The sequence below is a fragment of the Coregonus clupeaformis genome, chromosome 21, assembly GCF_020615455.1.
Source record: "Coregonus clupeaformis isolate EN_2021a chromosome 21, ASM2061545v1, whole genome shotgun sequence".
Lineage (NCBI taxonomy): Eukaryota > Metazoa > Chordata > Actinopteri > Salmoniformes > Salmonidae > Coregonus > Coregonus clupeaformis.
Window position 1 is genome coordinate 26,526,891 of NC_059212.1, and position 15,471 is coordinate 26,542,361.

The 15,471-nt window shown below is 40.5% G+C and overlaps 1 protein-coding gene across 1 annotated transcript in view; it reads left to right on the forward strand.

The window, feature by feature from the left end:
• The first annotated feature begins 8,572 nt into the window (after positions 1–8,572).
• The window catches only part of LOC121535156 (long-chain-fatty-acid--CoA ligase 3-like), a 40,981-nt gene continuing 34,082 nt past the window's right edge, over positions 8,573–15,471 (forward strand). Inside the window, exon 1 of the mRNA XM_041841934.2 lies at positions 8,573–8,754. The gene's annotated coding sequence lies outside the window, so the exon portion shown is untranslated. The remainder of the gene's footprint in view (positions 8,755–15,471) is intronic.

Sequence of the window (15,471 nt, forward strand, 5' to 3'; positions counted from 1 at the left end):
CAGGTTTGCACACACTGCAGCAGGGATTTTGGCCCACTCCTCCATACAGACCTTCTCCAGATCCTTCAGGTTTCGGGGCTGCCGTTGGGCAATACGGACTTTCAGCTCCCTCCAAAGATTTTCTATTGGGTTCAGGTCTGGAGACTGGCTAGGACACTCCAGGACCTTGAGATGCTTCTTACAGAGCCACTCCTTAGTTGCCCTGGCTGTGTGTTTCGGGTCGTTGTCATGCTGGAAGACCCAGCCATGACCCATCTTCAATGCTCTTACTGAGGGAAGGAGGTTGTTGGCCAAGATCTCGCGATACATGGCCCCATCCATCCTCCCCTCAATACGGTGCAGTCGTCCTGTCCCCTTTGCAGAAAAGCATCCCCAAAGAATGATGTTTCCACCTCCATGCTTCACGGTTGGGATGGTGTTCTTGGGGTTGTACTCATCCTTCTTCTTCCTCCAAACACGGCGAGTGGAATTTAGACCAAAAAGCTCTATTTTTGTCTCATCAGACCACATGAACTTCTCCCATTCCTCCTCTGTATCATCCAGATGGTCATTGGCAAACTTCAGACAGGCCTGGACATGCGCTGGCTTGAGCAGGGGGACCTTGTGTGCGCTGCAGGATTTTAATCCATGACGGCGTAGTGTGTTACTAATGGTTTTCTTTGAAACTGTGGTCCCAGCTCTCTTCAGGTCATTGACCAGGTCCTGCCGTGTAGTTCTGGGCTGATCCCTCACCTTCCTCATGATCATTGATGCCCCACGAGGTGAGATCTTGCATGGAGCCCCAGACCGAGGATGATTGACCGTCATCTTGAACTTCTTCCATTTTCTAATAATTGCGCCAACAGTTGTTGCCTTCTCACCAAGCTGCTTGCCTATTGTCCTGTAGCCCATCCCAGCCTTGTGCAGGTCTACAATTTTATCCCTGATGTCCTTACACAGCTCTCTGGTCTTGGCCATTGTGGAGAGGTTGGAGTCTGTTTGATTGAGTGTGTGGACAGGTGTCTTTTATACAGGTAATCAGTTCAAACAGGTGCAGTTAATACAGGTAATGAGTGGAGAACAGGAGGGCTTCTTAAAGAAAAACTAACAGGTCTGTGAGAGCTGGAATTCTTACTGGTTGGTAGGTGATCAAATACTTATGTCATGCAATAAAATGCAAATTAATTACTTAAAAATCATACAATGTGATTTTCTGGATTTTTGTTTTAGATTCCGTCTCTCACAGTTGAAGTGTACCTATGATAAAAAATTACAGACCTCTACATGCTTTGTGTGTAGGAAAACCTGCAAAATCTGCAGTGTATCAAATACTTGTTCTCCCCACTGTATGCAACCAAACTAGATCTTCTAAAAGGTTACTGGCAGGTGCCGTTAACCTCATGTGCCTCCGACATCTCTGCCTTTGTGACCCCAGACCACTTCCTACAATATGCTGTCATGGCATTTGGGATGCGGAACGCACCAGCCACTTTCCAACTTCTGGTTAACACAATATTGGCTGGAGTTCCTGATTGTAGTGCTTACCTTGATGATCTGGTAATTTATTCAACTGAGTGGTCAGATCATATTAACACTCTAAGGGTAGTGTGTGAACGTCTAGCAGCCGCTTCTCTAACCCTGAACTTAGCAAAGTGCGAGTTTGGGAAGGCCACTGTTACTTATCTCGGTAAACAGGTCGGCCATGGTCAGGTGCGCCCTGTAGATGCCAAGGTTTCAGCTATAAATGCATTTCCTGCACCTACCACCAGAAGAGAGCTACGCCGCTTTTTAGGGATGGTTGGCTACTACCGTAGTTTCTGTAAAAATGTATCTGCGGTAGTTGCTCCATTAACAGATCTTCTCAGTCTGGCAAGAAAATGTGTATGGTCTGAAGATTGTCACACTGCTTTCAACACTGCTAAAGCACTCTTATGTAGTACCCCTGTTCTTGCTGCGCCAGATTTTGAACGGCCGTTTAAACTGGAGGTAGATGCAAGTGCCAGAGGTGCTGGTGCTGTTCTACTGCAGCCGGACCAGAGTGGAGTGGACCATCCTGTCTGTTATTTTTCGCGGAAATTTAACAAATGTCAGACAAACTATTCCACCATTGAACAAGAAGCTCTAGCTTTGTTGTTAGCTCTGCAGTACTTTGAAGTGTATGTTGGTTCCAGTGCACTACCAGTGATAGTGTATACTGACCATAACCCCTTAGTTTTTCTCCACCGTATGTACAACCAGAACCAACGCCTTATGCGTTGGGCACTTGTAGTGCAAAATTATACGTTTTTTGTGTACTCACTCATTTGCTGGTTACTCTGTATGGTAACTATGTTGTGTGTTTCTGGGAAACACTTGGGCATACCTTACCCATAGAAAGAACATTGTCTAAAAACATTAGTTAGACCTGAGCGGACCACCCACTGTATTTTTGTATGGTTAGCAGTAGCTCAGCGGTTCTTGAGGCAGGCAAGATCAGTTTAGTTTTTTTTTTGTACATTATTGTTTCATTCCTTGGGTCCTGCCCAGCCCTTTTTCCCAAACCTTTACCGTGTGTTCACAATAAACATTTTGTGTTTGACGGTAGCTTATGGTTGTCGGTGTATTTTTTGTTCTCACTGTTTCCGTGTCACGATTCTAATTTGCATGAATTATGTTACAGGTCTCTTTTCCATCCACCCTAGACTTTTAAAGCCACGGGGTTCGTAACAAGGGCTTTGGTCAGGGAGGTGAACAAGAACCCGATGGACACTCTCACTGATCTCTGGAGTTCCTCTGTGTTTGAAAAACAGACGCCTCACAGGTCCTCAACTGGCAGCTTCATTAAATAGTACCCGCAAAACACCAGTCTCAACGTCAACAGTGGACGCTGACCTGGGCAGAGTTGCAAAGAAAAAGTCCAGTGTCTGTGTTATTTTGCCCATCTTAATCTTTTATTTTTATTGGCCAGTCTGAGATATGGCTTTTTCTTTGCAACACTGCCTAGAAGGTCAGCATCCCTATCTTCTACCTTGTCACAACACAACTGATTGGCACAAACACATTAAGAAAGAAAGAAATTCCACAAATTAACTTTTAAGAAGGCACACCTGTTAATTGAAATGAATTCATGATGCTGGTTGAGAGAATGCCAAGAGTGTGCAAAGCTGTCATCAAGGCAAAGTGTGGCTATTTGAAGAATCTCAAATATAAAATATATTTTGATTTATTTAACACTTTTTTGGTTTCTACTTGATTCCATATGTGTCTTCACCATTCTACAATGTAAAAAAAGATTTTAAATAAAATAAAAACCTTGAATGAGTAGGTGGGTCTAAACTTTTGACTGGTAGTGTGTGTATGTATATATATATATATATATATGTATTTTATACAGGTAACAAGCTGAGATTAGGAGCACTCCCTTTAAGAGTGTGTTCCTAATCTCAGCTCGTTACCTGTATAAAAGACACCTGAGAGCCAGAAATCTTTCTGATTGAGAGGGGGTCAAATACTTATTTCCCTCATTAAAATGCAAATCAATTTATAACATTTATGACATGCGTTTTTCTGGATTTTGTTGTTGTTATTCTGTCTCTCACTGTTCAAATAAACCTACCATTAAAATTATAGACTGATAATTTCTTTGTCAGTGGGCAAACGTACAAAATCAGCAGGGGATCAAATACTTTTTTCCCTCACTGTGTATATATATATATATATATATATATATATACAGTACCGTTCAAAAGTTTGGGGTCACTTAGAAATGTCCTTGTTTTCGAAAGAAAATAAAAACATTTGTCCATTAAAATAACATCAAATTGATCAGAAATACAGTGTAGACATTGTTAATGTTGTAAATGGCTATTGTAGCTGGAAACGGCTGATTTTTAATGGCCATTATCAGCAACCATCAGTCCTGTGTTCCAATGGCACGTTGTGTTTGCTAATTCATGTTTATCATTTTAAAAGGCTAATTGATCATTAGAAAACCCTTTTGCAATTATGTTAGCACAGCTGAAAACTGTTGTGCTGATTAAAGAAGCAATAAAACTGGCCTTCTTGAGGCTAGTTGAGTATCTGGAGCATCAGCAATTGTGGGTTCGATTACAGGCTCAAAATGGCCAGAAACAAATAACTTTCTTCTGAAACTCGTCAGTCTATTCTTGTTCTGAGAAATTAAGGCTATTCCATGCGAGAAATTGCCAAGAAACTGAAGATCTCGTACAACGCTGTGTACTACTCCCTTCACAGAACAGCGCAAACTGGCTCTAACCAGAATAGAAAGAGGAGTGGGAGGCCCCGGTGCACAACTGAGCAAGAGGACAAATACATTAGAATGTCTAGTTTGAGAAACAGACGCCTCACAGGTCCTCAACTAGCAGCTTCATTAAATAGTACCCGCAAAACACCAGGCTCAACGTCAACAGTGAAGAGGCGACTCCGGGATGCTGACCTTCTAGGCAGAGTTGCAAAGAAAAAGCCATATCTCAGACTGGCCAATAAAAATAAAATATTAAGATGAGCAAAATAACACATACACTGGACAGAGGAAGATTGGATAAAAGTGTTATGGACAGACGAATCGAAGTTTGAGGTGTTCGGATCACAAAGAAGAACATTTGTGAGACGCAGACCAAATGAAAAGATGCTGGAGGAGTGCTTGATACCATCTGTCAAGCATGGTGGAGGCAATGTGATGGTCTGGGGATGCTTTGGTGGTGGTAAAGTGGGAGATTTGTACAGGGTAAAAGGGATCTTGAAGAAGGAAGGCTATCACTCCAGTTTGCAACGCCATGCAATACCCTGTGGACAGCGCTTGATTGGAGCCAATTTCCTCCTACAATAGGACAATGACCCAAAGCACAGCTCCAAACTATGCAATAACTATTTAGGGAAGAAGCAGTCAGCTGGTATTCTGTCTATAATGGAGTGGCCAGCACAGTCATCGGATCTCAAACCTATTGCGCTGTTGTGGGAGCAGCTTGACCGTATGGTACGTAAGAAGTGCCCATCAAGCCAATCCAACTTGTGGGAGGTGCTTCAGGAAGCATGGGGTGAAATCTCTTCAGATTACCTCAACAAACTGACAACTAGAATGCCAAAGGTCTGCAAGGCTGTAATTGCTGCAAATGGAGGATTCTTTGACGAAAGCAACATTTGAAGGACACAATTATTATTTCAATTAAAAATCATTATTTCTAACCTTGTCAATGACTACATTTCCTATACATTTTGCTATATTTCCTATTCAAACTCATTTTATGTATGTTTTCATGGAAAACAAGGACATTTCTAAGTGACCCCAAACTTTTGAATGGTAGTGTATATATATATAGACTGCATTGAGGTTTTTCTTTCATTATTTTAGGCTATCTGGCATTAGTGCATACGCATAATGTTCTAACTCTATGCGCGCCATCTAGCCTACAGGCCAATCGCCAAATGCTTTTGGGAACAGGCAGAAAATATCTATCCACAGAGGCAAAAAGGATCATGTCGAAGTTGAATTCAATAAGAGAAAAGCTGTGAAATGGAGAGTTGGAAATAAAGAGAAGGGAAGGCCAGAATAGTATTGTTTGGGAAAGATTTGTTGAAGTGGTAAAAGTGCCGGCTAGGCTATGTTATGTGTGATGATTTGTGAGGCGCTATACAAATTCAACAAGTCACAAGATGGGGACTTCAAATAATCCTATAGGCACATCAAGGGAACTGCTGTTCAGATGGGTTGAATGGATACTGAAATCTCGACACTTTACTGTAGGTCTATAATCTCTCACATAGCCTTAATATTAACTCCTACAGAATTAAGCATTTCTTGCAGTAAAATTATACACCAAATGTAGGCTACATTTTGACTCAGGAACAGGAGTGGAGAAATAGGATTGATTTATTTCAGTATCTTGAGAGAATGTGAATGTCTGTAGAGGTGTTGTCTTTGTCAGCATCATAAAAGCTGATAGTATTTCAACCACATAAAATATGCATTCAAGCCAAACTGAAATCTTATCAGGAACATGTTGGGTCGTTTTCACAGCTCTCTATTTCCTTACAACCAGTCAAACTGATGTCATTTGGACATTTTGCACAGAAAATCTTCCCCTTTTCTTATTTTTTGTATGCATTTGATCCCCGGTCCCTAAACGTCTTTGCTCCACGAAAGAAGCAGAGATGACAGAGAAAACTTTACGACGTCAACTAGATTGAAGCATTCATTCTATCAAACAGCTGACCCGCGCACCACTAACATACATACACATGGGCAACTGCTGTTCAGCCCATGCACGTTTTGCTGTGGCTGCCCCTATGTTGCTGCTCAGCCAGTGTACTACTACAACACCTGGATGAGCTACCCCCAGTACAGGTATGCTTATTAAGGAGGAGAGGGGAGGAGAGAAGATGAAAGAGGACAGGAGAGAAGAGAGGAGGGGGAGGAAAGGAGAGGAGGAGGAAAAGAAATAAAGCTTGGAAAATGTATTTCTTTTTGACAGCAATGTGAGGTTGCAGGTCCATAGGTCCATGCCTTGCACGTATGTTCCACAGTATCTGAATATAAAATTGGAATTCTGACCATGGGTAATTATGACTAGTAAGAGTAGGCCTATCCTATTTTCATGTCTGGATGATATAGGGCCTAGGCCTAAGCAGTTTAACATGGGTTATATATCTAATCATTAGACACTAGGCCTAACACAAAATAATCTTGTCACTGGCTCATATTCCCCACAAATGGGAGGAACGGAACCAAATCACAATTTAAATCACTATTTATTTAAAGTGCATTTAATAAAGTCACAACACACTGTAGGGCCGGCTCCAGGCATAAGCGACACCCAAAGGAACTCAGACGGGGTCTCAACTTACTTTTGAAAGTTAGAATAGTAGAATACACAAGGTGCAAGTTTGAAATTTTGTTTGGCATCAGCAGTTTTTCTCTTGCTTTGTCAGTCACTGACAGTCACTCAATTAGCCATGTCAGCTAACAATTTTTAGAATGGTAAGTTAGTCTAGCCCACAGGTGTCAAACTCATTCCACGGCGGGCCGAGTGTCTGCAGGTTTTCGCTCCTCCCTTGTACTTGATTGATGAATTAAGGTTACTAATTAGTAAAGAACTCCCCACACCAGGTTGTCTAGGGCTTAATTGAAAGCAAAAAGCAAAAACCTGTAGACACTAGGCCCTCCATGGAATGGGTTTGACACCCCTGGTCTAGCCCATGATCTAAACTTGTAGTAATCATGGCCGAATGTCGACCGTGCACGCAGGGCACTTGCCCAGGGGCCCTGACCTCCAGGGAGCCCCCATTGATTTTGTTAGTCACTTTCACTCAGATATCATTAACATGGCATAAATCAAATCAAATCAAATCGTATTGGTCACATACACATATTTAGCAGATGTTATTGTGGGTGTAGCGAAATGCTTGTGTTCCTAGCTCCAACAGTGCAGTAGTATCTAACAATTCACAACAATACACACAACTCTAAAAGTAAAAGAATGGAATTAAGAAATATATAAATAGTAGGACGAGCAATGTCGGAGTGGCATTGACTACAAAACAGTATGTAAACATTATTAAAGTGACTAGTGTTCCATTATTAAAGTGGCCAGTGATTCCATGTCTATGTATATAGAGCAGCAACCTCTAAGGTGCAGGGTTGAGTAACCGGGTGGTAGCCAGCTACTGATGGCTATTTAAGAGTCTGATGGCCTTGAGATAGAAGCTCATGGCAAAAATGTGGAGAATTGCAGGAAATTAACTTTAAAACCGCAAAGAAAATCTCTCCACCCCATGGCAAAATGGGTATAATTGCAGGAAATGTGTTATAAAATGCACAGGAAATGTTGTATAAAATGGTACAATTTTCTCTCCGCCCCATGACAATATGTGTAGAACTGCAGAAAACGTACTTTAAAATAAAAATGTATCTCTACCCCATTGCAAAATGTGTAGAATTGCATGAAAAGTGTTATAAAATTGCTACATTTTCTCTCCGCCCCATGGAAAAATGTGTAGAATTGCAGGAAATGTACTTTAAAACTGAGATTTTTCTCTCTGCTGTCACCACTATAATGTTTTTGCCCGCTTGGTGGGGGGGTCCCCAAAAGCAAGCCTACAGAAAAACCAGTGGACTTAAATCAGTAGCTTTATAGCTAGCCTACAAACCAATAAGTTAGGAGGGGTAGAGTGAGAGGACACAACCCGATTCCAACAAAATTCTCTAGGCATCAAACTGAGACTAGGCCTACAGAGTGTGGATTACCTGTAGCCAGGCTATAGTCTATTGTCCAATGGGAACACCTTTCAATGGTCAGCCTCAGCTGGTTGCTCAGCCTGTTGCTGCCCAAATTCAATAATCTGTCCTTCATGAGGATTAGTTTATTGTCCAGATGTTAGGATGTTGGGTTGATTTATAGATCATTGCGCTGGCCTTGCTCTGGTGGGCTGACCCTCGTGAAGTTGAACTTCATCATCATCGGCACATTCCGCAGGGGCTCTTCTCTGACCGCCAGTAACCCTGTTGACATCACAGCTGCCTCAAGCACGCGCCACCGTCAGCGGTCCAATCGCAGGCAAGCGGACTGCCTTGACAACGTTTCGTTTCCCCATCACTTCCGGGCTGATAACAAGGGCCGTTGATGGCCGCAGATTTTCACTAAAATATATTAGTTTAATGAATACATTGGCACCATAGCCTTGATGTTTTGGGAGTGATATGATGACAAAGCCAGCAAATGAGTTTGGTGTATTGACGAAATTCTTCCAAGAGACGCGGGAATAGCGGATGATAAAGAGGTGAGGTTGCATTGTCTGGGCTCTCGATTCTTGCAGATGTGCTGCGATGTTAGCTAACTAACTAGCAATTATGTTTTGTAGTTTGCTAGCTCTCTCGACGGATAATCCAATGTTATTCAGAGTAATTGAAATGATACTCAATAGGTAACTAGCTAGTGTCCGCTTGCTTTTGTCAAAACGTTTTTATGTATAAATTAGCTGTGTCTTATCCACAGCTGCAATGCCGGACTGTTGATGCTAACGTTAGTTACATATATATTTGATAGGCGCTGTCAGCCAGCCAAGTACAGTAGTTAACGTTAGCTTACTGTGGTGTTGACAAAAGGGTTTCATCATGGCATGTTGAGTGTTTTGATCTCCCCATTTATATCACGTTTTATTACACGTTATCAGGATCTGGGTAACTGTTAGTTACCTAACTATTTGGTTTGTTTGTTATATTTTTAGTTAGTTAGCTAGTTAGTGAACGTTAACTATCTACCTGTAGCATATTTAGCTAACATAATTATGCATAGATTTTGAACAATTGCTCATCCAACAATGTGGTAAAGTTATTGTATTTTGGCCTGTCAAGCTAGCTAGCATTATAGACACTGCGAAGTAGGCCTAACTGTCCTCACCATACCGGTAACGTTGCTCTACCAACTGCGTCATGGCAACAGACAATCACAAATGTCACCTGACACATGTCTGGAGAGGAGCCTGTAGTGTTTCCTTTCTGGGAGAAGGAGATGGTGTGTGCTGTGCAGATAACAATGGCAGCTAGAATATAATGATGGTGAGAAGGCCATAGATAGAATGCAGCCTTTCAGATAGGTGTTGACAGATTACATATTTGGAGACTCGTGGGTATGGGCTGACAGAACCAGTTCATGTTTTTAGGATGGTCAGGTGCTTTGATTTGATTAACCTATGCAAGTGTGTCGATAATGCTACGGCACCACATTAGGCATCATTCACATCTTGTTAGTTACAAATACTTGAACTGTTGTACAAACTGTGTTTTTTCTATGATGACACTGGTGGACAGAGTGGTGGATTCCTCCAGATGCTTTAACAACAAGCACATTCCAAATCAAATCAAATCAAATCAAATTTTATTGGTCACATGCGCCGAATACAACAGGTGCAGACATTACAGTGAAATGCTTACTTACAGCCCTTAACCAACAGAGCATTTATTTTAAACAAAAAAGTAAGAATAAAACAACAACAAAAAAGTGTTGAGAAAAAAAGAGCAGAAGTAAAAATAAAGTGACAGTAGGGAGGCTATATATACAATAGAATAAAGTGACAGTAGGGAGGCTATATATACAGGGGGTACCGTTGCATAGTCAATGTGCTGGGGGGCACCGGCTAGTTGAGGTAGTTGAGGTAATATGTACATGTGGGTAGAGTTAAAGTGACTATGCATAAATACTTAACAGAGTAGCAGCAGCGTAAAAAGTATGGGGTGGGGGGCAGTGCAAATAGTCCGGGTAGCCATGATTAGCTGTTCAGGAGTCTTATGGCTTGGGGGTAGAAGCTGTTGAGAAGTCTTTTGGACCTAGACTTGGCACTCCGGTACTTGGCACATTCTCTCTCTCTCTCTCTCTCTCTCTCTCTCTCTCTCTCTCTCTCTCTCTCTCTCTCTCTCTCTCTCTCTCTCTCTCTCTCTCTCTCTCTCTCTCTCTCTCTCTCTCTCTCTCTCTCTCTCTCTCTCTCTCTCTCTCTCTCTCTCAAGGACTCTAGGAATGTTGTCTTGTCTTTACTTTGGGGTCAAGTGGAAGTAGACTGGGTTTACACAGCAGAGCATGTCTTCTGTTTTCCAGAACCAGACTTGACCTAGGCTATCCCTAACGGAACAACAACGACTAATTTGTTCACATTTACAGGACTAGGCCTAGCTTTATGCTTACTGTGCTGTTAGGCCTACATTTCAGTTAGTTCCTGTTCAGCCATGTGGTCTGCTAGCCGTTATTACTCTGTGCCATTACTCATGTAAGTGGAGACTCAGAGTAGTCTAAGACTTAACTGGGAGGTCTTCTGAGGTATTTATTAGCCTGTCCTCTCTACCTTATAGGCTGGACCTGTATTTCTGGTTTCGTTTGTCAAAGCCTTGAATTTATGATGAATGAATCAACAGACATTTTATGAAGAGCTGTGAGACTTTGCATTAATGGCTTTACTAGTTTCGACTAGTCTGACTTGGTGACCTCTGTGGGTTGTTCCACCTCAAAAAGTAGATTTCTGAAATCATTTATGTAGTTAGTAACAGATATGATTAGCATTCCTGAAACATTATTTTGTTGAAAAATAATTTGATCTCTGAGAAATTAAGCTAATTGATTGCACCCAAATTGTCCATTTTAATTTATAGGGTTCAGATATTATTCAATAAATATAGTACCCAACATCTGATTTGCACCAAAGTTCTTCCTACCAATGAATATTAAAAAATCAAAAGCCACTCACGGACCCCCCACACCCCATGTCAACCCCACCCCAACAACCATAGTTATCTATGTTTGACAAGTAGTATGATGCTGTGGCTTGGAGTATTGCTTCTACATACTATTTAATGTATTCCCTGTGAATCTGGTGATATTTTTCCCCCTGTTCAGAGAAATTTGTCATTGAAGTCACTTGCATTATTTACCATAAAGTAGTGTGAAAGTACCAGGTTTTGACCACTAGATACAGCTGTTCCTGCTATACTGCAACACTCTTTTATCCATTGTGTTGGTCTCTTGTGTTTATTAAATCGATCACAACATTTATTTTGCAACTTTGGGTAGAAAACCAATGGATTTGTTTCAATAAATTGTGTGGTCATACGCACAATTCAAGCCAGTCCTCCATGAAAGCAATTCAGTTTGGCCTAATAGCAACCTATTGTGTCAACCCAACTCTCCTTGAATAGTCCAATAAGTGTCCGTTCTCTGAGAGGGCTATCCCAATGCAATTCTCATATGAAGACTTTTCCTATAAGCCCAAAACTTCGATGGAGAAATGGGCTAGGGATTTAAATATTGTGACAACCCTAATAAAATAATTAATTGCATGGCAGTCTTATGTTTGTCAATACAGTTATTAGGAAACAGCTCTATATGTATGGTGATTAGTGACATTACCATTCAACCCAACCCAATCATTACCATTGCAAAACACTATACAGTGTGTGTTTGGGACTATTACCATTGAAGACCATTTGAGATCATAACATTGAAACCATTAGAACTGCTGTAGGCTAATGGTTTGCTTGTTCACCAGGAATGGTCTAACAGTAGCTAATCCAGACCTTTTTTGAAGATAATAAACCACACAAATAGGGTCCGTTTCCTGGACACAGATTAAGCGTAAAAGAAGGACAAACTGATTTGCTTTCATGGAGGACTGGCTTGAACACAATTTATTTTCGTCATGAGCCAAATCTATTGCTTTTCTACCCAAAGATGCAAAGGAAATGTTATCTATTTAATAAACACAAGAGAGCAGCAAAATGGATAAGAGTGTGACAGTATAGCAGGAACCTGGTACTTTCACACTACTTTATGGTAAAGAATGCAAGCAACTTCAATTACTATTTTCTCTGAACAGGGAAAAAAAACATCACCAAATTCACTGAGAATACATTACATACGATGAAGAAACAATACCCCGAGCCGCAGCTCTATCCTACTTGTCAGACATAGAGAACTGATACTATATACTGGTTGTTGGTGTGGGATTGGCATTGGGGTGTGGGGGGCCGTGGGTGGCTTTTGAACTGCTTTTTTTTTTCCATCTCTTAATTACTCATTGTTAAAAAAAAGTTTGGTCCAAATTGGATGGTAGGTACTATATTTATTGAATATTATGTGAATTCTATAAATTCTAATGGCCAATTTGGGTGCAATCAATTAGCTTAATTTATCAGAGATCAAATTATATTTCAACAAAATAATGTTGCCGTAATGCTAATCTTATCTGTTTCTAAGTACAGAAACGATTTCAGAACAATCTGAGATGGTGGCTGTCATGGTTTGCTGAAATGACATGGAACAACCTCTGTGTCAGTTGGTATAATATAAATATATAATATAATAATAATAATAATGTATAATATAATAATATGCCATTTAGCAGATGCTTTTTTCCAAAGCGACTTACAGTCATGTGTGCATACATTTTTACGTATGGGTGGTCCCGGGGATCGAACCCACTACCCTGGCGTTACAAGCGCCATGCTCTATCTACCAATTGAGCTACAGAGTTGGTCTGTGTCAACGTCATAGGCTGCAAGTTTAGAAGTCATGAATGCATGACCATTGATCAGAGTACAGTATGAGTTCTCCTTTGAAAGGTCATGGGTTAGTCTAGCCTTGGTCTAGCTTCCCGCGCAACCTAGAAAAACATATTCAGGGAAGAGTGTGAGAGACAGGGCGATTCTACTTCCCTATGCTCAACTAGGCCTATAGTCTCCCTTAAGATCAATTAATTTTTCTGGAGCAAAATCTCTTGGGAGGAAATCTAGTTCAAATCTTGCCTGCAGTTACAATCAGGATAGGAACATTGCTCAGTGTCATTTGTTATCCATTACCCAATCCTAGTTGTGAATAGGGCTGTTGCGGTGATGTATTTGTATTTCCGCCACATCGGCAGTCATGGGTCATGACCGCAGTAAAATTCCATGTGACCGTTGAGTCACGGTAATCCCCTTTTATGCACTCTGGACATGCTTTGGTAGTACCCAACTTGCTAATGACCATCAGTTCCTAATTGCCTGATACTCAGGGCTCTATTGTCACTCTGACATCAATGTGATAATCAAATTGAAGAAAGAAGTTCAATATCAGGTTAAAACTGTGTAAAACATGGTTGTTATGGATGTTGTTTCAAACCCTAACACAACGAAATGGACAGCGCTTTCCACGGTGATGATTAATTCAAAGCATCCATACGCATATTAGAGCTTATGCTTATGCATAGGCTTATGAGCCCAAGGCCTCCCAAAAAACAATAACCCTAAATTAAAATGATGATTGTGCCCTTATACAATACATAGCCTACCGCATATTATGCAAGGCAGAAAAACAAAATAAAACAGATTTGAGATGTATTTGGTACATAATTGGTCTAGGCTATTCTCCAAAATTAAACAAATTTGAGTAATCGACTTTGAGTGTGGACTGTATTGTTCTGCATACTGGATGGACTGGTTACCTTATGCTACGCTCCAACATTTCTATCCTTGAGTCTGGGAGAGAACGTATAGGCCTAGGCGATGCTGTTGGTTCATTGATTGTGCAGGGTGGCTTACAGTTAGCCTACAATTAGTGAATTTGTATTTGATTTTGAATAGCCTAGTAATAGGGAATTTTTAATATTTTCTATTAATACGACAGTAAATACAAAACTTGTTTAGTTTATCTTCTTAGGTGTGTCTGTCTATGGCAGGGGATAAGAAGTATGCAAAAGTGTATGTGCTAAACCACCACAATGAATGAATTAAACTTTTGTCTCCAAGTAAATCTCTAACGACACCGTACACAAATGAGCATCGAAATGCAGTAACATGCTGTTCGTAATGTTACCACTAGGTGTCAGCATTTTGTCTTGAGTTGACTACAGTGTTTACAACAGTCAAAGGTCATGTAAAAAAACACTTTATGGCAACCTCACAATGACATTAAGTTATGACGAGCACAAGGTAGCTGTTCATTAAGACAATGTTTTCTTACAGAACCCATATGTAAATTACACTGTTATTCAATACAAAATGTATTGGCTATACATTTCAACTACAAATGGCATGCGCTGATGACTGAAAACGTTTATGCAGGAAAATACTTCCCACACTGGTTTTAGTCACACACGTTCTAATTTAGCTAGCTAACGGTAGCTTCTTATCTCATCATGAACGTAAGCACATGGCCTGAATGATAGATCTACGTCAATTGTCTTGCTTTTTGCAGACTAGTTAGCCAGCTAACGTTAACTAAGTGAGAATGTGATGAGGACAGGGCTGCTTGCTTGGTGAAGTGTACATTGGAATATTTACTTACGATGGCTGTGGCAAGCTACTCACTATCAAACCACCATGCCTACTCTCTCTCATGTTGTGACCTAGGGCTGAATGATGTTCATTGATAAGCTCGTAGATCGCCCTCTTCAGGCAACCATTGAACATTTCTAAAAATGACCGCAAATTAGCAGATGTATTTGTTTATTCTATGTATATAATATCAGCGCTTTATCTGTGGAATAAAGACCGATACAAATATTTCTGTGAAAGGCTGATATCGGCCGATTTAATATTGGTCAACCAATGTATCGATTCGGCTCTAATTAGAAATACATCAAAACACAATGTTGAAGTAAAGGCCCCTGCCAACTAATACTGTATCAACATTTATATTTAGTTTTGCAGAAATTATTTGCCTTTTAAGTTAAACAAATATTGAGTGGTGTCTTGTCATACTCTTACCAAAAACACACATCTTTAAGATATTTTCTAATTCCTCTCCCTCATGAGGAGGGAGGATTATGAAAGTTCAAAGAAGTAACAAGTAAAGGTAGACCTACCAATTAGTTAGTGTTTTTACTGATAACAATTTTGTTTATGAATTACTAACTGATTAAAATGCATCACTCTGTTACCAAATCGGTGACTGAAAAATCTGTAACAGAATGACTGCAATTAAATTGGCTACAATGGGAAATCATAGTAGTCACAACCTACAGTTGCAGTATAGC